Source organism: Linepithema humile, chromosome 3 (assembly GCF_040581485.1).
Source record: "Linepithema humile isolate Giens D197 chromosome 3, Lhum_UNIL_v1.0, whole genome shotgun sequence".
NCBI lineage: Eukaryota > Metazoa > Arthropoda > Insecta > Hymenoptera > Formicidae > Linepithema > Linepithema humile.
Genome location: NC_090130.1, coordinates 1,536,189 through 1,560,841, shown reverse-complemented (window position 1 = coordinate 1,560,841; position 24,653 = coordinate 1,536,189). Strand labels below are relative to the sequence as shown.

The 24,653-nt window shown below is 40.3% G+C and overlaps 1 protein-coding gene across 1 annotated transcript in view; it reads right to left on the bottom strand.

The window, feature by feature from the left end:
- Hr38 (Hormone receptor-like in 38) overlaps positions 1-24,653 on the bottom strand; it is a 106,924-nt gene that overhangs the window by 81,788 nt on the left and 483 nt on the right. The window lies entirely within an intron of this gene.

The following is a 24,653-nucleotide window of genomic DNA, read 5'->3' as shown; positions in this document are numbered from 1 at the left end:
ATCGACTACATCTTTACTTTGATGTAATCTCGAAAAAAAATCGTATAATTAATGCCACGCTTCGACGAATTTTGCTGACAAATTTGTATTTTGCACAGATTGTACTGCGGGAAGTGAAAGGTTTTTAGGGATACGTAAAATAACGATTAAATTCAATTTATATGACGATCAAATTTAGTTGGGGCAAAATTTATTATAATAATTCAGGTCTGATATCAATATCAAATTGAAAAATACTTGAATTCACAGTATATTATTCAAATTAATCTCAACTCGACTATCTTCTATTACTCACAGGCCGCAAGAACGAAGTGGCGAATAGCGCGACCTTCCACATTTTTCTGCAATTGACCATAAAGTAGATACGGATCACACGAAACGTCCGATTCCTCAGCCTCGGCAGTCGGTGCATACGATTGGAACACGTTCACGTCGAACCGAGGGACGGACGGCGCGGCCTGTGCAGTTACATTAAGTAACATTACTCGATCCTCACGTCAATTACTTACGTTAAGTAATCGTAAAAGATTCCTATTTACCGACTTCTGATCCTGCCGACGCGGAGACAAGCGGTAATTATGCGTTTACGAGGACGCGCACGCGGCGCACTTACTACCACTTTCGCCTCTCTAATCGACGACGGAAGGTAGAACCGCGTCGCCGTGAATGTTTGCATTTGAATTTAATAGAACGAACAGGAAACTCTCGTACACACTCGTCGATTGTTAATCCGAGATGCGCGAGCGATGCATATCCGCGCGTCGCGCATAGAACATTGCGAAATCCTTGTTTATACACGCGTAATGGCGCGAGTGACGCGAGTATTAGCGCATTAGTCTATCGACTAATGTCGTTGCCTTTTGGCATGCCACCGCTAAAAAAAAAAGAAAAGAATTTTTATTCCACCGGCAGAAATGTTAATGCGCGTGTTTCCTCAAGCAAGCGTATGAAACGTATCATTATTGAGTTCCAGGGGTCAAATGCGAAAAATCGAAAGCTTCAGCGTCTTCAAGAATATTACATTTATCATTCACCGTAATGCAATTATTTCGTGCAACGTATATCTTTATTACTGAGAATCACGAAACAGTCTGAAAAAGTCAATGGATAAAAGTGTCTAATTTTCGACTGTTTCGTCTGCAGATACAAAAGTTTCACGGAAGAAGGCTGCGATCTCACCCTTTTCATGCGTATAAATCAGATCTCAGGTCCAACTTCGCGCTCGCATCGATCGCGAACGCGCCCGATATTCCGATCGCGATCAGGTTTTTTTCTCTGCTCGGCCAGGCCAGGCATTTTCCATCGCTCAGAAAAGAGCCTCTCGATTGAGTATATCTCCTTTTCTGCGGAATTGGGTATCCTCGGCGAATGGTGCGCGCGACCTCGCTGTCCTGCGCGTATAGGTCGTTTCACCTGTCACCTGCGTAGAAATGAAAGAGAGAGGACGATCGCTGCGGGCGAAAAAGGAAAGGACGAGCAAGCGAGCGAGCGAGCGAGACATCCCGACTGACCAGAATTGCCCGGCGAACGCTCGGTTACGAGATCCATCGGTTCCTTCATGGTCGATCTTAATCGTGGCCGACTAAAAACGAGGTCGCAGACCAATGTCGAGGAACCAAGTACGTGTACGCGAAAATTCTCTAGAAATTCTTTCGTACTAGATAGTTTTCTTTATACAGAAACAAGCGTCTGACAGAATTATCTACTCTCTTGCCATTTCAACCCTCACATATTTCGTTCATTGTTAATTGTGAAAAACGTAGATATTTTTATCGTCAAAAAATAAACAAGATGGCAAAATCCGAAAATCAAATAACGTGCCTGAGCTTTACTCGAATGATGGAGGTGAAAAAGAAACGCTGACGCCAAGGCGGACGTGTAGATGGCGAAATAGCATTCTGCATATAATCCCTGCGAGTTCGAGGAAGAGTGGTACCCTGCATTTCGATGTTGCTTAGTATGTACACAAGCCCGTCTCACGTGGGCGTGGAAGATCGCAGTCATTAAATCGCCACTGGAAATAGCGGGATGCGAGTGGAAGGCTGCGATATTCAAATGAATGCAAAGCGTCTGCACGCTCAACGACAAATTTAACAAATCTGGCTATAAGGAAAAGGAGTTAAAGGAATTAAAAAAGGAAATGCGCTATATATTTTAGTGATAACTGAATAAATAATTAAACACACGATTGAGAAAGGCACTAAAAACAATCCTGCCTATAAAAAATGAATGTACTCAAAGGAAATGCAAATTCGTTTAACGACGCCAATTGCATTACTGCGCGATACTGTTAAAACGACGGTTTGAAAAACATTGAGAACGAGTGCACTTTTCAGATGTTAAATCTGCGGAATAAAGTATAATAAAATCAACAGGGAACTCTTTTCGTTGTTTAGGATATTTGTTTCATATCTCGTAACATTTCTACTTATCAAACTTTGGTTTTCTCCCTAATCAAATTCCTCGAACGACAGATCCTTTTTAGCGACAAAATTGCGATTTACAACAGCGGTTAATATATCCCGGAAGTGAGATCCAGATGCGAGATTGCGACTTTCTTCATATATCTGAATCGGACGACAGAAGCCGGCCACGAGCCGGAGAGACGCGCATCGTCTCGTTCGCAGGAGAGGAACTCTCTCGGCGCTCCGGTGTCCGCGCAAGAGATGGATGGTGCCGGGCGGAGTAAAAGCGTGTTATAACGACGGTGAATAAATATTAGAGTAGGTACACGGGCGGTATTACCATACAATACGCATACCGCGTAGAGCCGTTCCGCGGGCCACGCAAGGGTGCGACGCTCGCCTGTTGTCGCTCCTAGAGCCGTATCCCGCTTCGGCGTGTACGTGCGCGCGTGGTGTCCCCTTCTCTCTTTTCTCCCTTTAATCGCCATTAATCACCGCGATCTTCCACCTAGTCCCACGCAGCCGCAGCGTCGGGTACACACACCGTACGCGACATCGAAATACCGGAGGAAAGGCCTTCTTTGCCTCGACCATAACTGTAAAGTAGGACCCCGCGCTATGCGGATATCGCTTATCTCTCGCACCGCTGATCTATATCGGCCTCTCAACACTGCGACGCGCGCACAGCGCAAACTAGTTTCCTCAGTATTTTAGCGATCGTTTAATCGGGTACAATAAACCGAAAGAAATGGCAAGAAAACGAAATAAAAACTCAAGGAATTTCGATATTTCGACCTATCACGGTTATTTCGGAGTGTTCGCAAAATGAAAATGTTAACGATTTTTTTCGTGAATAATACGCGTATAATGAGAATAATGTTCTTTTATCTCCAGATTGAGAGATGTTGTCTTTTGCGCCGGACGAGATGTATAATTTTTACGAATTGCGAAATATTCAATAAGCATGCATCATTAATTTATATTTTTTATTATTCTCATTCTCATAATTAGCCCCTTCATAATTAGATGTCTAAAGTGTGATCTTTTAAGTCCTTTTAAGTGTAGTATTTTCGCAAAACTATGTTCACACAATTCAACGTTCAATTTTGGCCGATAAAAAATTTCAAATATGGAAATTGATGCGGAAATTACTCGAATTGATTAAAAATCGCCCCGCATCTTTTCGCACACATTTCGCAATGCGAACGCGCCAATAAACGCGATGCGTTATTAATCGTAGAAACTATAAAAGAAAAAGTGCCTCATGCAAAACTTCGAATTTCGCACACATAATCACACTTGAGAGAGCGCCAAGAAAAGCGTCATTCGCCGCGACTGGTCTTTAAGGACGAGCGTAAGTCTCCAGATGCGAGCGACCGAGCAGAAAAACGGTCGCGCGCTCGCGCTCGCGCGTCGTTAGATCCTGTTGGCCTGCTGTCTCGTAGGTACGGCCGACGTAACGTAAACTTGCATCCCGCCGACGCCGCGCGACGGAGACGCGGCGACGTCAGCGCGCCGCGTCGGACAAGGATGGCGCGACGGAGACAACGAGCGAGAGGAGATCGGTCGAGCCGGGAGAGTAAGAGCTAGAAAAGCGCGGCCGGCGACGGGGCCGGGAGGGGAGTGGGTGAGCCGACCTCTGACCCGACGCGGCGAGGGGCGACCGGGGACCGCGGCACCGTGGCGCATAGCTCAGGCATAGCTCGAGCATAGGCGCATAACGCGCGCGGATAAACCGGCGACTCGCCCGCCTTTCACTTCGCGAGGAGACGAAGGTAAGAAACGTACATAGATAGAGGCGGCCCGGGGAGTGCCCCGCCGCGCGCACGTTATTATCATATTACAGCCGATCCGTCGCCGACGCCGAGCGACGCTCCGGCGTCGGATGCAACGTCGGGTGCCTCGCTCGCAAAGCTGTACGGCTTAGAATCGAAATCGGTCAGTTTGTAATTAAAATTTGTCTAATCACAACAATGGGAAAAATAAAATATGCAAGACGAGAGTGCGTTAAAACAAGGGGGTTGAAAAAAGAAACAACGGTATTCTTGAGATTATTTCAAGTAAAGTAACGTGCTTATAATGGTGTATTGTTTCTTTAGAGGGATATAGCGTTTGCTACGTGTAACTACATCCAAGAAAAGTAACAACCATTCTATTACTGCCATTCTACTACCGTTTTTATCACCGCTGTAATTATTCAATAGCAAGTGTGCGCGAAATCAACTAATGTATGCTCAAAGTTTGTAAAACATTCATTTTTTACTTAAATTAGAATCAAAGCAATTACATTTATATTAACACTGACATCTTGTTTCATTACTCAAGCTTTGAGACTTTCATTTTTCATTTGTGTACATGAGATTAAGCAATACACACGTATTTCTTAACATTCTGAATAATTTAATTAGCCGCACAAATACAAAAAGAACGTGCTTGTCTCATAGAGAAGAGTTTACGGAATAATTCACAAACATTCTATCGCATGAATTCCACCATGAGACAACTACAGCGACAGTTCGAATGAGTCTTTAATTTCTTTCCCCGCGAGTCACTCGCTGTCAACGTGCTTTACGATAAAATTATCGCGCTACGTGATCGCGGGACAAAATATTTCACACTCGGATTACGCAAGGAATAGCGTCGAGGCGTACACCCTAGGCGGTATTTAGCCGTTCAATTTTTGCACCGCGGCGAGGAAAAATAAAAGTCGGATCACTGCCGCCGCTATCGCCGCCCGCTGCGAGAACGCGATTGACGCGTATGATCTTGCGAGGCGAGACGAAAGTGATATCGTTGCGCGTGAACGGGACGTTTATTATCCTTTTTATCGCGCCTTGATCCTTTTTCCTGCGCGCTATTCGCTCTTGTAACTCTTATACGATTAATTCTACGAGCTGCATGACGGCATAATTGCAATTTATTAAATAATCAAAGTGATAATAATAATAGTGGTGATAGTAGCAGAAATAGAATTATCGCTTTTCCTGTACAGAGAAAATTTTATATCAAAAATTACTATATATAATATGGCAGTAGCCGCGGACCATAAAAGAAATTATAAGCTCAAATACTATGGCCATTATGTGAAAAACATAGTAAACATTTTTATAATTTTCTGATGGTCTCTGCGGCTATCGCCGTACACAGTAATTTTTTATATAAAATTTTCTCCGTGTGGATACACTAAACATTCCCCTAAAGAAATAAATAATTATAAAGAAAAATTGTCATTAGAGAATAAAAACTCAGACAATAAGATTAAATAGAAGAAAAATATAACATAATTTAATAAATTATTTCGGGTTTTTGATAAAGAGAAATCGTTTCTTCAATTTCTTACTGAACCTAGTCTAGTTATCTAGATACATTTCCCTCTTCTATTACTATGCGGTATCGTCAACATAACAATTAACTTATTTTATATATTGACACGCAGACGAATCTAGTCTCGAACATATCCCGACGTTGACAGAAAAATCAGAGTCGAGTTGTTCGCGAGCGAGTGAGCGCAAGATTGACGGGATAATCGCGAAGCAAGACGCGAGTGATTTCGACGCGTGGTACACGAGACATTCGTTATCGTCTTTATTAGCTTGCGTATTTTATTTCTTTCCGCGCTAACTTACTGCACAAATTGCCGACGCGCGATTAGCGATTGGTGTTTTCTCCGCTAGCAAAAAAGGGAAGTGTCTTCAGATTTTTATCTTGGTAACCTGTCGCAAGTAACTGATGTTCGTGTGCTTACAAATAAATGTGATTAACGGATAAAGAGATACGATAATCCGCCACGAGAGAGAGACATTAACTAATACTTTTACAAGAAAATCAACGGAACTTTCGGAGCCTACAAGTGCAGATCGAGAACGAAATTTTTACAATCGCGTTACTTTCTCTAATTTCAGGATTAAAGGCGTGCGTAAATGACCAAAAAAAGATGAATTTTTAAACTTATTTCATATACATTTAACTTATACAAAATATTTAAATCGTGATGCGCGATATTCGCGAAAAAAACACACTCATTCACTTAAATTTTAATCTAGAGAAAATCGGTCCTTTTTAATTTAATAATATTAAAAAATATTTAATAATATTTCTGTTCTGTCATATATTCGCTCATCCCACTCTGTATACAATATACAAAGTTTTCGCATGGCCACCATCATGCATAACAAGATCTAAACCCATCAATGCAGTTCGGCCCGAGAATAACCGGGGAAACCGACGTGACGTGTCTCCCGCTTCGGCCATGACAAAACAACGAAATCACTTTCATTGCGGCTCGCGTCTCCGCGCGCGCACTAATCTCGCCGATGGCGCGATACCGGGAGGTCGTGCCGGCGCGTTCGACCCCGGTACTTGCTTATACCGGTACTCCTCGTGGTGACGAGGACACCGTCGCGCACCGTTCGAGCTCTAACGTAAGCGCGGAAAGAGAAGGCGCGAGAAGAAGAAGCGGGTGATCAGGATGAAAGACAGAGAGAGAGAGAGAGAGAGAACAACCACGAGAGAGGAAGAAAGAGAAAGAGAGAGAGAAAGAGAGAGAGGCGAGGCCGAAGAGTACCGGTGAGAGTGCACGGCCGTAACGTACGGTACGATACGGTCGTGCCGGCATGCCCGTAGGTCGACCCGCAGCGCGCGCGACGTGTAATTATCATCTCCCAAGGGCCTATCCCACGCTATCCAAGTTAAGTGGGACACAACCGATTACTGCGTGAGCGATTAGAAGAGAGGGGGGCGGCAGGAGCGCGGGGAAGGGGCCGCGCGGTCCAGCTCTGGAAGAGGCTGGCTCCGGGTTCCCTCTGCGGATCGCGCCGATCGCAGAAGGATGTGAATTCGTCGATACGGTTAACGGCGCGTTAAAGTTCTCCCCCCCCCCCCCACCCCGGTCTCGCTAATATTAATTAGCGCCAGTCGAATTCAACTAAATTGTCCATCATTGTCCGTCAAGATGTAACGTTTGATGATTGCGAGTGAAAATTAATTTACAGCAACAGTTGGGTTGCTCAAATTTCATATAGTCGTTAACGATCGGCCTGCTGCAGCATTTCACGATGATAATTTATACCGTGCTTTATAAAGGAATAATTAAAGTCTATCGGAGTCTGCACTGGGCGAGAGATTATGGGCACAAGCGCCCGGTAAATTGGATGAATAGAGGCGAAACGTTTTGCTAACTGATGAATGAGAGCTGATATAACAGGTCGACTTCTAATTAATTTCCATCTTATTTACGAATGCTTAATAGAATCTGAAGTCAACCGCTTTGATACGGCTTAAATATGCAGACGCGAGCCGATAAGATAAAATATTAAACTCCTGTCGCGATTGAAAAACAAGTTCGATATTTTAAAAACTTTCAGCCTTTCAATTCATGGAAAATGTTATATCTATGATAAAAAAATTATGTAGTAAAAATGATGACATCATCATGCGAAAGTTTTTTGTGCCAAAGAATTATTTTCGTCTTGCCATTGATGGCTTCTGTAGGAAGGTATAGAATTACTAAATAAAAAAACAACATAGCTTTTTCAAACACATTAACGCATTAACGCTCCTGGAAATTTGCACCAAAATAATTACAAGCTCAATTGAATTACGACAATTCAGGTGCATAAGCGTTTGCGTCAATTGTTACGTGTGAGCGTGGGCGGCAAATGGTAGAGTACTATGAAGCTTTGCTCGCGATATCGAACTTCTCGCCGAGTTTAAAGAGACGTGATTAAATTAGACGCAGCGCAGCTGATCGCTGCGTAAGTGATTAGAGCGGAGAGAGGAACGTCAGTGGGAAAGGAAGGATAAGATCGGTCAATGATTGATTTGTGTTTCATCTGTCGGAGAAGGAAATAAACCTGTCCGCGTTAACGTAGCCGCCGCTACTTATCATTTCACCACGCATGATTACGCAATAATATCTCTACTCGATTGTACCAATTACGCAAAAGAAGATTCGATGGTACGAAATGAATTATTTCGTAGAAATTTAATGCGAATGTAATTGACCGCTTTGAGTAGAATTTAATCTTAATGATAATGTTGTAATTGAAACAAATTATTAAAAATTTTTACTTTCTAATTAATTAAATAAGATAAAATATGTCTCGGAATATCCACAAAATATGCACAATTTCGCATTTTTTAAAAAACATAAAAACGATTTTGAAGCTAATTCTTTCCAATGATTTACCTTACTTCATAAGTATGTAAATAAATAATTAAATGTTTTAGTATTATTTAATTAAAATTGTTTATTCAAATTATATTTTATAAATAATTATTGATATTATATTTTAAAATAACAAGACTATCTCTCAGAATTATAAACATAATTGCTGAAATAAACATAAATTACTTTTTTTTCAGAAATATTAAAGCCGAATCAAAGCCAGATTGTTTCACTATATATTGGAGATAATTAATGACTAGACTGATGTAGTAGCTTTCCGTCATCGATTATGATGTTTCTGCGTAATGAATTATTTGCATGATTACGATGAAGTGAATATTGTTCCTAGTAAACAAACGCACTAATTCGTGGAAGGTTAAATTTCGGTGTAATTCGGAAAGTTTTCAAGTTATAAGTGGACGTCCTTGTTTTTAATCACACGATGCCTAGACGCGTCACAGATTAATTAGATGATCACAAATGAGATAAGAGAAACACACAGTTGGAAACAAAATACGCGCGAAAAGAGCTATAGGATACATTGCGGGATAAGATGTTGCGTAATTGAGCGGCGTTTATAAATTTATACATTCGCTAAGTTTGGCATATTGCAATTCTCACGACTGAGCAAGTGATAGTTTACGTAACTCCGAAGTTATCTGAAACACGGCAAAACTCGCAAAGCTTTCATAATTATCCAATTATGGATATATATTGATATTACATTTGCTTGTGCTATATAGATATATAATTGAAGCTATATAATAAAAGTAATTAATGATATATAATTATAATCAATTAAAATATACCATAGTTTTAATTGTTAAATGAAAATATTGAAACATCGGATAGTTAGCATTCCAATAGTATTCCAAATTTCCGCATTTTCTTTGGAATAACGAAACAAACATCGGGCGGATAAAATCGATTGAACGATTAAACCTGTATTAGTCGTGATTATTGCTTTAGCGCCTCGGTGCTTTGGTGCAAAAGTCGCGCGCACGAAAGGAGACAATAAACCGTTCAGGGATTAAGTGCAACGAGAGAGGGCGGAACGCAATATCGCCGAGCGGAGAGCAAGCATGATCGTCCGTAAGTAGTCTGACAGTTTTCCCTCTTTCCCTCCTCCTTCTCTCTCCTTCGGATTAAAGCCGTCAAAGGTACTTTATGTGTATAACTCTTTAGAATTTACGTAAGTGCGCCGATGATAGGCATATCGCAGATCAATGATGGCGAAACCAAGTGCTGACAGTCGCCGGCACTTGGGGATATCAAGAGAGGTAATACACCCACGCGCGAAAATCGTTATTGACATTGAGCAGTTTCCGTTTCGTCGCTCGTACATAAGCGAATGACTCTTCAAAAATATTGCACTTGCGCGAAATAGAAAGTTCCCTAATGAGCGTAGCGCACGGTAAAATTTCGTTCGCGAAACAGTTATCTTCGTACGTTCGACAGAGAAAGGAAAGTATAAAAGGATAAGTGTACAAAATTCTGAGAGATACGATTGCCTTCTAACGACATAAATAAATATCGCCAAACACATTTCGCACATTTGCAGTGTCGAGGAATTTCAATGAATATATTCGATAATGGGCCTCTAATTACGCCCGGACAAAAATTTCATCGCAAGAGACACGCGCTCGACACACGGTCGCCGTTGCCACGATTCGGCTAACACGAACATCGTGTCTAATTACAAGCGCGGTAGTACGGTTTTGTTAAAGAAACGACGGGCGGCGATAGAGGAGGTTTAGAGACGGCTCGACCTCGCGCTACGGCTACGGTAGGTGGGAACTATCGGGAGAGAAGTCGTGCGCGACGTTGGTGGCCACCCGGAACAGACGACGACGACGACGACGACGACGCTGGCTATGGAGCCATCAGAATTCCCTTGCGCTCCATTCATCTTAGATCCATTGTCATCGTCATCGCTAATAATGCAGGACAAATCCTGCCGACACGTCCGCGACGCGCGTGCGTCAGAACGATCACTTTCTTATAAACGCGACAATTCATTATATCAGCGTGATGAATAAATTTATGCTGAATAAGAACAAGTTGTGTATGTATGTACGTGTGCGTGTCCTGCAATGGAATGTATGACATTTCTTTGGCTCCTACCGGATGGCGTTGGTTGCTCCGATCTAATGTCGAGTTATTGATATATATATATGCTGTACGATAAGTCAATGAATCCGTACTTTTTGCTGGTTTATGTAACATATTTTTAAATAGCACCTTTTTGAAAAAATGAAAGTAATTATAAGTTTAAGTCTTTTCTAGTAGTAATTTTTCTTGCCTTTCTGTGGTATATTCATTCTGTAATAAATCAAGTGAATGCACCGCTAAATGTCGCGTGACATTAGTTTTCTTGATACTTTCTGTGTATTGTGACAATAAGAAGCAAGCTCGAATGTAATGTGAACGTGGTATTTCGCAGTTTTCAAGATTTGACAAGATGCATCGCGCGCATTTACGGCACAGACCGCGTTGTCAGAAAAAACGATCGATGTTTTCACCTCGTTTCGCGCGCGGCAAAAAAATCATCGATAGATAAAGTCTAATCGTCCATGGCGGTCGCAAATTGGAAAGACGCGAGAGGATGAGGCCTGACGTCATTCAGCCTAACGAGATTAGAACGCGTTTGGTACCATAGACTTCTATAGCGTATATCCATTAAAGAAAAAAAGGAAAAGAAACGTGACCACCCCGATGCATCGCGCGTGAAAAAAAAACGGCGGCCACTATAATGCTGCGCCTAAAAATAATTTGCTTCAAGCTTTATCATTTGCTTATAAATAAATACCAAATAATTCGTAATGATGAATATTAATGACATGGGTACAAAATGTCTAAAAATAACCAAGAAATATCGTAGGTAGGATCATAAGATTGCACGATCGCTTTAACTTCATTTTAGCAAGAAAAAATATCAAGAAGAAATTACCTCAAAGGCTACTACGGCACTTGATACTCTTCCTGACTCTCCTTTTCTTCTGAGTCCTCGCAGTCCTTTAAAGTGTTAAGTCTTGTTTGAATCTCGCGCTTTTACTTTTCTGTGATGTATAATCGGCAAATCGATCTATGCCAAGCGAGACTGCGCATGCATCCTCTTTTGTTTTTACTTCTTCTCTCGCTTGCTTTCGCGGTGTAATAACTTTTTCATTGTAATAATAAAGTTTTCTTTCGTAATAAGATATAAGAATATTTTTCCTTTCGACATCGACCTTATATTGTAATATAAAGCACTCACACGCGCTTGTAACATGAATACGAAAATGCCCGATGTTTTAAACGGCACTCCCGACGCGTACTTCATCATTTTAGGACAAAGATGTAACTCGAATATTCACACGGAATACACTTTCCGACAATAGGTAACGACGGAAAAGGATGAAGAAAGGATCGAAAATGGGAATTAGTGAGGATCATATTATTGGAGAGCATAACGCGCCGAGAGATATGAAACAATCTACCCCGTACAAGTGCCGCCGTGCGAATAATAAGGGTACAATGAACACATCAAGGACAAAGTCACGCCGATTCCGACTCGAAAGAATACGAGAAGTAGAGAACAACAATGTGCGTGCAAATATATAACGCATGCGAGAGAGAGGATATAGAACACGCAGACTGAGCGCGGCGACGTAAACAACCCCACCACACGCCGCGAGTCAGTCTACAAACTTTTAAGACTGAAGTATTTATCGAACATTTATCGATTGAAATCAAGTTGAAATCGAGTTGGAAGTCAAGTTTAAACTCGATTTCTATAAGTATTCGATAAATGCTCCAGTGTTAAGAGTTTTGCGGCCGACTCGGGACGTTTGGAGTTATCTTCGTCGCCCTTAGTCTACATGATCTATATCCCCCCCCCCCGCCTCTCTCTCTCTCCCTCTCTTGCGCTATATATCGGTACGCATATTGTCGCACTCTACTCTTTGCATTCTTCCAAATCGGGACGATTTTGTTTTTGATATACAAACTGTATTTATTACAACTTTATTATTCGCACGGCGATATCTTGTATGGGGCAGATCGTTCCGTATCGGCGCCTCATCCTGTCCAATAGTATTATCTCTATTATTTCCCGTAGTTTTTTATCTTACTCTTCCATCTTTTACTTTTACGGGCACGAGTTGAATGTGCATTCCATGAGGATATTCGAGTTACATCTTTGTCTTAAAATGACAAGTACGCGTCGGGAGTGTCGATGCGAAGTTGTTATCACACTATATATATAAAAAAATTATTGAAAATAAATGTACAAAATGTTCAGTGCGCTATACATAATTTCTATAAATTTCAATAAGATTTTGTCACTGTGATCCGAGAAAATAACAATTAAAAAATATACATATACATATAAGTCATATATATATAATTTTCATATTTTGAGACTTCTGGAAGTCTCTTATCGGAAAGAGTATTAATTTTTATGTATTTCTTTTTTTTAAAAGTTTCAAAATATGTTTAACGTTTTTTACGTTAATTAGCTTCGTATAAGAGCGTATATTTTCCAAATTTCAATTGTTATTTTCTCGGATTATAGCGACAAAATCTGATTAAAATTTACAGAAATTACATGTGACATATTGAACATTTTGTATATTTATTTTCAATGATTCCTTTATATATTTTATTTCTTTCTATATACAGCGGGATAACAACTTTAAAATATCGGGCGATTTTCGTATTTACGTCACAAACACGTGTGAATATCTTGAAGGACTGAGAGAAGGAAGAGGGTCAGAAGGAGTATCGGGCGCCTGCGGAGCAACTCTGAAGTAATTAATTTGTTATTTGTTATTTATAAAATGTTGCAAGTAAATTATGTAGTGTAACGCACATAAAATATTTAAAATATTCAATAAAACATTTGCCATAATTAATATTCATGATTATTCAATATTCAATATTTATCACCATCTTGAACAATTAAATTTTCGATAATTAGCTTATTTTATTAGCTATTTGCTTAAAAGACAAATACAAAGTTTAATGTGCGCAAATATTTCTTACATACTAATTTTTTTATACGCTGCCATAATCTGGATATTCTTTTGTATTTTACAGATCAACTTTGCGGATCAATAGAGCAACAACTCCACTCCTGCGCATTGTGCTGGTAAGTCAATCTATATATAATTTGTTTTATTTTCATCTATAAGAGATTTTAAAATAATATAAAATATCGGTAAATAAGGTGTATATATTAATTTCATATTATAGAAATAAAAAAAGAAAAAGAAGCAGCAATCAAATATCAACCGCTGAGTATTTCTAAATCTCTAGAAAAAAATGTTGTTCTCGGTATCATAAAAAGATGCATAAAAAAATTATCAAGTTTTTATGCAACGTATAGAATAAAAAAATAGGGGTTGCAGCTCGCACAGAGATTAAACGAGTCTCCGCAGACTCCGACTCACTTTGTCAACCCGCGCGGTTGAGACATCACCATAACCCGTATGTATTCTGATTGGCCATCGCCGCTAGTGCACCTTTCTCTCTCGCTCAAGGAAACGGAATATCGGTGCATCCCGCGGGCGAGAAAGGGTCGGCGGGGCTTTGCGCGCACTGTAGGCAACTCGCGTCCTTTTTCCCGCGGCGCACGAAAGCGGAGACAATGGATACGTGGGCGCAGCATCGCGAACTCTAACCCCAGATGATCCCATATTCTCTGCTCTCTCTCTCTCTTTTTCTCTCTTTTTCTTCTCGCGTTAAACCGGCGAACGCTCTCCTTCATGTCTCTACGCTATCGCTAAGCCACCATCCTCAAGATCGTTGCGAAGCCTCGCCAACATACTCGAGCTCTGTCCCGACCCTCTCCGGCAGCACTCTCTGTTTCTCGCCGCCTCACCTGCAGCACCTTCTCAGATATTTTTCTTTATCCTCTCGGTCTCCCGAGAGTGCCGCCGAGCACTTACGAAATCGCAGAAGTCCCGTGCACGTTTTGCAGTAGTGCATAACCCACCTTCTACTACTGAAGCGCGCTAGGGGGGCTATCTGGGAGCAGCAATCGCGGAAGTTCAGAAAAGCTCGCGGATGTATTATGTTTCTTCGAAAGAAAACCAGGCTTCTGGACTTTGCCAGAAAATGGAAACAAATGCGCACAAGTATTTTACATGTGACTTTTAATATTTTTATAAAAAATATGTATATATTTAATATTTATATTAATTATATGAAGAAATATTCAACTCACATGCAGAACCAACTATAAATTCTTAATTACTTTTGCAATACCATCAAAGATTTTACGACATGAGTAAAAATCTTATGGTACCATTAAAGTCATATTATATGTAATTGTTCGAAATTTTATTAATGCAACTGAGAAAGTGTCAATTAAAATTTAGTTAAAAATAATTAATTAATTTTTAAGAAATTAGAAGATTTCTTGCTGTTCTAAGAGAATAGAAAACAACCACGAAAAAACATATTATTTCTATTTGCTGTAAGAATTTGTTCCATGTGTGTGTTTGATTTTATTAAATTATTCTTTGTTACACATGAGACTTTATATAATGATTTCACAAGAATACTCTCAGAACAAAATACATTTATTCTTCCATTACCTGCGTTTTTGCAACGAAATATATCACAAAATTTTGTAATCAAAATTATGTTTCCGGATACAAAACCTATGTATCTACAAAGTAACGTGCTCGAAATGGCAAAGTTGAAAATTCTGCGTCAGGTTTCTATTGCAACGAAAAGAAAGGCGGATAATGGAATCACAAGTTCGTGTGTGTAATCTGACTGCTCCTTTTACCGAGCGATTGCAAAACTTCGGAACTCAAGATAATTTTGTTTGGCGGCGCGGAAGAAGCGGAGGCCCCGCGCTTCCGAAGAGGTAAGATTTCCCGCTTCTTCGTTTCTGTCGGGCAGTCACGAACGAACATTGTTGCGAACCACACGAACGTGTTTTTATCGAATCGGTAATCGTGGTCCGAGAGAAGAGCTTAGTCGTGTTTGTTTTTCGGGCTACGACGGGCACTAATTTCGCGCGGCTAATGCCGTGCAGGAAACGGAAGAGTTGCGACGAAGAAGAGTGGTTGCACGTCCCATCGAACTTCCTTACTTCGTGATTAGGAACAAAGGATGCGACGTAGCGGATCTGTCGCTTTTTTTCGAACACTGTGTACCGTTAGTCCCCCCAGCGAGAAATACAACTTCAAACTGATACTTTATCTACTTTTTTCTAAAGTGGATTTTCTCCATCCATAAAAAAAATAATATAAAAATAAAATGTACATATATATATTTTTAGAAATAGATATAATGAACAAAAATGAACAAGCAGGATCCTTTGTTTAATAATCAATCTTTGATAAGAGCAATCAGCATTTTCTCTCGACGAACAAACGATTTGTCCGCAGAGGGTCAAAACGTCTCCGCGACTGAATAGCCATATCTCTCGATAATCGATTGTCATTGTTATCGCAAAGGGGTTATCGAGGCCGAGAGCAGATCAAGAGCGCGGGAAAAGTAATATCACTTCGTATCGAGTTTTGGGGCGGGTCGAGAATCTCTCGCCGTCGCGTTCTCAGGATCGGAAACGCGGTGTGTCGGTTTTGCAACAATGTGAGATATTTTCTGCTGTCGTGTTATGCAACGCGATGCGTATTTGCTCGTACTTCTCTCGGCACGAGAGCGGTTAAAACGGCCGCGAAATTTCTAAGATATGATCTACTTGCTGCGAGCGCGTTAAGCTATTTATCGTGATATCTAAGCTGGGCAACACAAATCGCATCAAACTGTCGATCGACAGGCGAGATAAACAAAGTTAATTCAAATCTCATACTAATGTTATTACGTATAGCGAGTAAATAATTAATTATAATAACTGATAACATTAAAAAATACCAAAATTATTAACTATATTATTCATAAAAATTCACGGCTTAATTTACTAAAGTATCTTTAGCAGCATCGAATGCTCTTCTCATAAACATTTACTTTATTTCTCGTTCTTTAGAATAAAATTCTGTTTCACTGAAATAAATATAATAAATCACTAAACTCGAAAACTTTCGATTTTCTTTGCATTCCGGGGCAAATTTCAAGTGGCTAATTTCAAAGTTTCTTCATGCTACTCCCTTCGAATCTCTAATCGAATTAAGGAAACTACCTTGAAGATCAAATGTTTTTTTTTATTTAAAGAGCTTTTTCGAGTAGGATTGATTCATCTCTTTGTTGACGACTGTTACGCAGGTGTTACGCGGCTCGAAATGCTGCGATACATTTTGTTGTTCGATTAGAGGAGAGGGAAACGTCGGGAGACGACGGCAGGTCGAAGGAGGGAAGACACAATTGAATGTTGGCGGATCCGTGGGCGGGACGCAGTTCGATTGTTTCTTTATCGCGATCATCCTCGTTCTCCCTCTCTCGCGGCGGCAATGACGATCTCACCCGGCACACTGTTCCCGTAGATTTATACAGGATGTCATTTCAACCACACATCTCTCGACAACGCTGCGATATCATATTATCACACTTCTTTATTTATGACTTCCCCATTTCTAAAATCCTTCGAATCAAAATAAATTCTATAACAGATCCGAACGTAATTAATTTATAATAAAATGTCACCCCGAGACTTAAATAATCGCGACTCTTTAGCATTTAATATAACATCGGATAATTATCGATTCACTGTTGCAATTAAGCTCCCCAGAGAGATGAATAGAAGACAAGATTTCCTTATCCAAAAATAATTGTTTTCCACTATTTGCGGTTGAAAGCATATATCTGCACAGTAGTGAGACACCCTGTATAGGTCATGTCTTTGTCCCCGTTCGAGCTGGCCGACGCGAGTCAATGGTACTCCGGTGGGTGCGCTCAGAATGCGCCTTCTCCGCGGCATACCACCGGAGAAAAGAAAACCGATCGTTACCTTTGCACAATTGCATCCCGTGCACGCGGAACGTATGCGCGGCCGAACGAGAGGATCATCGATTTGTCTCGGACTCGAACTGTTCCGCGCGCGCTTTCCATTGTCGTGTAGACGAGAAGTCCTTATTATCCTGGCCGCTCGCCGCAATCCACATTTGCGCTTGTTCATAAGCAATAGAGAAATCGAAAAACTCTAACTTTCTGATTCTTGATTTTGAAGATCGTCATTTCACGCTTTTCATAAAATTCAAGTAAATTTTTAAATGTTGTGTGAGAGTTTATATTATACACATACATGTAATTTTTTGCTAAATTTAAAATAAGTTTCCAAATTTTTGTAAGGCTGTATTCGTTTAAAGCATATAACTTTGTAACAGAATATAATATTATATAAAAACAAATATATATATATATATAAAGGTGTAAATTTAGACACAAATAGCGTTGCTCGTTTAACTATGGAAAATAGGTTGCCCGGATAAAAGTCAAAAGGCGCCATCGAACCTGCCACCTTAATTATTTATTAATTAGCTCCACTCTCTCTCTCTCTCTCTCTCTCTCTCTCTCTCTCTTTCCACCCCTATTCGAGCAAATTGTATTATATTCTATAATATATCATATATCTTATAAATTTATGTGCGATATTAACATATAAGTTTCAGCAAAATGAGCGAAAGATTAATTCAGTAAAACTCATATTATATTAAAATTAGTCGCGTATTAGTTTTTCGATGACTGCATATAACGAACAAAAACGCTAATCAAGTATAAGTCGAGTACAGATCAGTTATCAAATTTGATTTCACGATAACGACTGTATCAACTAGAAAAATAATAATACATTTTTTGCTTGTATTGTCTTTGCATAATTTTTATAAATCACATCATAATTTAGAATTTTTAATAATATATATAGCTCCAATATTAATTACTCAATTACTTGTGTTAATTGCTTGTGCATGTTAATTACTTCTGCTGTAATAATGAGAAATTATTTCGTGGGAATAATCCTGAGATGACTCAGATTTCTAAAACTGCATGATGACTAATAGATTTGAGTTCCTAACTGTCGAAGAACGTTAAAAGCGTTTACAGCTACCCCTACGACGAGTACGTTCACTGAACGTTGTCAGTATTTCTGGTCTCACGTCACGCATTATTCAAACCGCGCGTCAGCGATATGTATATCGACATACTTCCCGCGTACTGTTGGTTCGGTAATCATTGCGATGACATAAGATTCGCCGGATCGACGGGAAAAGATGAACTACTTCGTCTACTCGGAACCTAACGAAAGCGGTGACGTCGTCGATCAAAGGAGGATCCTCGGAATTATCATCAGAATGCAAGCTCTTGCGAGGTGGATTGTCCGATTACGCAACGAGGAGGTCGTGCCGGATCGAGCGCGAGAAGACGTAGCGTGAATCCCGTTCCGCTTTGAATCGTGATGACAAAGAAAGTGATCGTGTGGATTGCGATTGCATTTCTCTATCATTCCAACCTTCCCGACGGTCACAGAAATTTTGTATTTTTTTATATTGCACAATTTCTATCTTGTAATTGATATTTCAAATACGACTTTTAATTTGTATTTGTTATTTCTCGTAAAACGTTCGAAACGCTTCGAATGGCACAAGAGCAAAGGCAAAACTTTAGCGGCGAATAAAAAAATTTTAAAACGTGTGAATCCAATAAATAATCTTCTCACTACTTTTCTCATTAGAATGCGATATGTTGTGCAGTATTTCTGGTCTCACGTCACGCATTAAATTATTCGTTAAATTATTCCCACAATAGATATCAAAATTAGAAAGCAGGACTCGATAGAGGGCTATTGTATTACCTCGATTTACTTACAAGTGTGGTTTAGATCTGATCGGTATCAATGCTTCATTCTATACGAAAAAAATTGAATTATCTTGTGCCGCTTTCTATATTCGTGTTTCCCTTAGAACTGACAAAGCAATGATGCAACTATCGTATAAATCTTTTAGACGGAACAACACCTAAACTAGCACAAATCTCTTTATCGTGCAATATTCCGAAATATTTAAAAGTCAGTAACTGAGAAAAAAATGTACAATTTGCAAAATTGATATGACAGTTTATCATTTTCTTCAATAAAAGTTTGTGTTGGAATAAGTGGCGAGATAAAAAAAAAACAAAGATTGCCTGAAATTATATAACTCGTACGATCCTCTCGTGGATGTACGTTTCTTGTGGCTTGCAGCCGCTATGCTCTTCGCCGAAGCTGCAAATCTAAAAACGCGACGACAAGCACACACGCCGTGATTGGACGCCGTTGCGCCGCGGCGCCGCGAACCACGCTCGCGTTCTCCGATTAGGTGAAAAATCCGCGCCACGCGCGGATAGTGCGACGCAGATTCTTATTGATCTCATCATTTAGAGGCAAGTGCGAGTGTGGCGTCCCGCGCGATAAAAATACCCAGTAGTGGTATCAAGAAGAAAAGGTCACTCTGGAACCTGGACGCCCTTTTCTCTGCACGGCATAAACGGCGAACCGTCTGCCATTGTGAACTCGATCACCTTTAACTCTCGAAAACACGCCTCGCGAAAGCCCATTCGCACCCTTGAATTCGCCGATTTGACAGATCCGACGGATCACAGGAGGACCAAGGAAGAGGAAAGGAATGAGAAGGTGGAAAGTTGGCGAAGGGGAATCCTTGTCGAAGGCTCGCTCATCGCCGGCCTTCCACTTCTTCTCTTCTCTTCATTATTATCATCATCATCCACTCCTCGTCCTCGACGTCTCACCCCGACGACTCTTCCGCCGCCGTGCGCGATGGGGACTTACGAAATCGACTAGTCGCGCGCGTTCGTTCGATTCGTGCCGCTCGCTCGCTCGCTCGCTCGCGCGGAGAGCATCGGCGTTTTCCGCGACGCGCAAAGGTCACCGCAGGCGAGCGCGAGCTCGCTCGGGAAAGAAGACGCGAGTCACCGGCGCGTACTCTCTTACGAGGGGAGGTCAGCTGAGGTAACCGGTAACCCGGCAGATTCTTCCCTCTCGCCTCTCACCTTCGCTTCGTTTAATGTTGCAAACCGATGCTCACTTGTCTTCGCTAATACTTGGCATCGCGCAGCACTAAGATAATAACGGCGTCTAGAGAGCCTAATGAAAGTCTGGAAATCAGGACCAATGCTACTCTGATAAGGATGAATGGTGTACCAAATAAGGGTATTATTACTACAAAATGTTACTCAAATTCGTTCTCGAAAAAATTTTGAATTTATCTTTCTACCTTTTTGCATGTTAATTTTATAATATGTTTAATATATTATTTAACTATTTAGCCTTTAATATAATTCTTTGAAAATTTATAGTCCATTTGTCCTTTTTTTATAATTCAAACATTTTTTATTGACTGAGATATTTCGAATTTTCAGCACAAACCAAGAGGTTGAATTTAAATATCCGAATTGACGAGGATATGCAATTATTAGAACAGGGTTGTTTCCAGGCTGCGGAATTATCGATAATCGAACGGATGCAAGGAGATCCGCTTACTAATGTCTGTATTCGCGGCAACTCATCGCAAAGAGTTTGGATTAGTGTTCTCTCGCTGCTTGATAGTTACTTCGATTACATCGCCGTAAGGCAAATAAATTACATTCTCGTAAACCGACGCGAGGTTGTAATTTCATTCTCCACGTCGAAGGGGATTCAGTAAAAGCTGCATGTTACGTTAATTCCATATATATCTTCCACAAAATATCAAAGTAATCACAGTTCTTATAGCTCTTTCTATATTTCTATGTGTGGTCTCTTTTAATGTAGAAAGATATTTTGATCTAACTGTGTGTTTTCTCAAAGTGCATACAACAGATTTAATTCACCTTCACTGTGTGGTTGTAAGTACAACTGGCACAGTTCTATGTTGATTATACGAGAGTACGATAAATAAGATACGTGTAAAAATGACACAAAACATTAAAAATATATTTTTTAATATTTATTTTTAATAATCAAGACATCCTAACGTTTCACGAGTTTAAAGATTTCTTTATGTAAGTTTCTGTGTTCCGTTTCCAATAAGAAATTATTAATGAAAAAATATATAACCCTCTCTTGTATTAATTATGTGTGTCTCCACCTAAATTATACCCACTGACATAAAAAAAATTGCATTTTTAAGAAATAACCTAAAAACACCTGAATTTATGGATATACATGCCAATTAACAAGCCGTAATGTGTCAAGGGATATCAATCTTTCTTATTAAGTTGCTTCGCTAAATGAAGGATGTAACTCGATTGATGAGATGCAACCAAGACAAATTTCCTCGGGCCCCAGCGAGCGAGGTCTCACCGAAAGGTTAACGAAGACCGATAGAGCCACGAAACGTTCGACAATCCGCGAACCAAGCATCCTCCTGTAGGCAACATCCCGAAGCGTTGTTCGTGATCGCGCTCACCCGCTCCGCGCCGCTCCGGGATCGGCGAAAAAAAAGAGTATCGGGCCAGCGGTGCGATATCGCGATGCAATCATCTCGTCGGATGAATCTGCATTATTTAAGCGAACGGGCGTTGAGAAGGCGCGCACGCGAGCGGAGCTCGTAGAAACGCGAACGCGTGTACAGATACAAGCGGGACCCGGGGTCGGGCTCCGTCATCGCGGACCTCGCGCCTTGTTGTCCGGGGTTACATCCTGGGGCCGCGCGCACTTTGCAACCCCCCGCTGATCCCGAGAGCGCCTTTTTCGATACTGATTATTGGCGCCGATTGCGCGTCCCCGATACGGCACGGCGCGTCTAGGATAGGCTTCGCGTACGCCTTGTACGTACGAGCCCCGTTCGCGTGGGAACACGCCTTCCTTCTCCGCAGCGTTCGACAGGTTGGACACGCTTTTCTACGCGAGCATTCCCACACGTCGGAATTAACGCGCGAAAATTAGCTTGGATGATTCGATCGGCACACACACCGGCCGATCGTGTTCTAACGACTTCCTGAAGAACGTTCGAATGCGAAAAAGACGGGTAGCTTCAAAAGAATCTTACGTGCAATATCGAAGCAGTAGCAATTATAGAGAATTGCTCATATATTCAAAGCTTGATGTTTCGATAAAAGTTGTACTTTAATTATTGATTATAATAAAAATTCCAAAAAACCGATAAAAGACATAGAAATTGCCTCATTGGATTTGAATTGCTTTATAATTTTATAATAAAATCAATAAAAGGTTCATCAATAAAAAATTCATGATTAACTATAAATACTTTAAGGTGGCAATATAGTTTAACGTGATATTTTGATTCGATAGCTTTCTCGAAGGAATTATAATAAATAAAGTACAACGTCGAGGTAAAATCAATAATCGTCAACTAATCTAGTAAATATGACATTTTCTGCATATATCAAAGAAAAAAGAATAAAAAAGATTCTTGTACCTATAATAATTTTCATTATTATATGTATATCGCGATAATTATTATTCTTACTGTGTTTACACAATCAAGCATCAATTTTATAATAATATAATTATTCCACGTGTTATTATATGTTGCATAATATCTGCACATGTATATTTTTTTATATTCAATGTATTAAATAGTTCATTACAGAAATCCCTCCCCCCCCATTTCTCTCTTTTCTCTTTCTCTCTTGTATGTATAAACGCACAGCGTATTATTTATTAAATATTTATAAATATACATAAAGAATATTTTCTAAAGAGAGATTTCTTTATTTCGTTGCTATTTTCAAGAAATTTGATGAAAAATATTTCCCGATAAAAATATATTTTAATCTATAAAAAAAAAAGGCAACACTACAAAGGCTTTCACCTCCGTGACTCCAAAGAGCAGACAGCATGATATGCATTCTATCTCGCATAATAGAAGCAATCCAACGAGCACCGAGACGAGAGTGTTTCGACTTCTCTCGTTAGCATGCATATTCCTCGCGAAATATCCGCGATCTCCGCGCGCCGGTCGGATCGAATAATGCATCCGCGTAGATCGAAACAATCGTTCGCGAGCAGAAATGAACGCGGTAGAGAGATCTCCCTGGCAATTCTCACGTTTCTCGACGCTTCTCGAAGCCGAGATCACAGGTGTGAGAATCTGGCAAAGAAGCCGCTATATAAAGGCTGCTAAAAAGCTACATATTTTATTTACGAACTATTTTATTCATAAACTCTATCTGACAAATTATGTCATACCTTTTTATATCTTTTTTTTCAATGTCAAATCTTTCTAATTAGATGTTATAAATGTTAAATCTTGTTCAAAATTTTATCTAAATTTGATTTTAAACCTTTAAAAGGAAACTCTCTGCAGATCTCTTTGTCTATAAAAATAATAAAAGTTATCGAGGCTACGAAAAATAAAAAAGCTTTAAGTATACCAAAAATATACCAATGTATTCCCCATCAACGATGTTACATTTTCATAATTATTATCATCTTTGGCTTGCGAATTGACTTGGGAATAAAACCGTCATCTAAATGGATTATAAAAGATATCTCAACTATCCTGTCAATATACGTAACTTTTCAGCACCTTGAGGGAAGTACAGGTGAGACGCGGATTAGCGACGTGCGCGCGAAACACGCGACTAGCGATACTGGTGCAACAACTTTCTAGAGTAGTAGTAGCGTCCGAAAAAAATAAAGAGTAAAAGCCCCGAGCGCCGATACCGACGAAAGACCGCGAGCTACCTGCCCGCCGCGAGTCTCTTCGAGAATACCCGCGGGATTGTGTAACATCGCATGCGATCAGCGGCACCCGTGCGCAACAATGCCAGTCGGACGGGCCCAACCCGAAATCGATTTCATAGAGAATTACCGCTCAGCATCGAAGCATACCTCCCGCCTGCATACCTGTTCGCGCGGCAATTTTTTCTGAGCAGCAATTCGATTTGCGAGTAGCGAGCAAGTTGCCGCGTGAACGCTATTTTTCGATCGGTCGCGCGCTTTCACGCGCGAACTGCGCTGAGAAATTGAATGTATTCTAATTTGCGAAATTGTTGCGACTCCCGAGATTATGTGCGCAATAAAATTTGACTAATCACACTGACTCAAGTCGACTGATTTCAACTACGTTAATTAATTCTACTTCGACTAATTTGTTGTCTTCGTTTAGTTTCTACACACAGAAAATCCATATCAAATCAGCATAATGGTAATTGTACCTGCGTGCGTTATCAAAATTATGTACATGTTT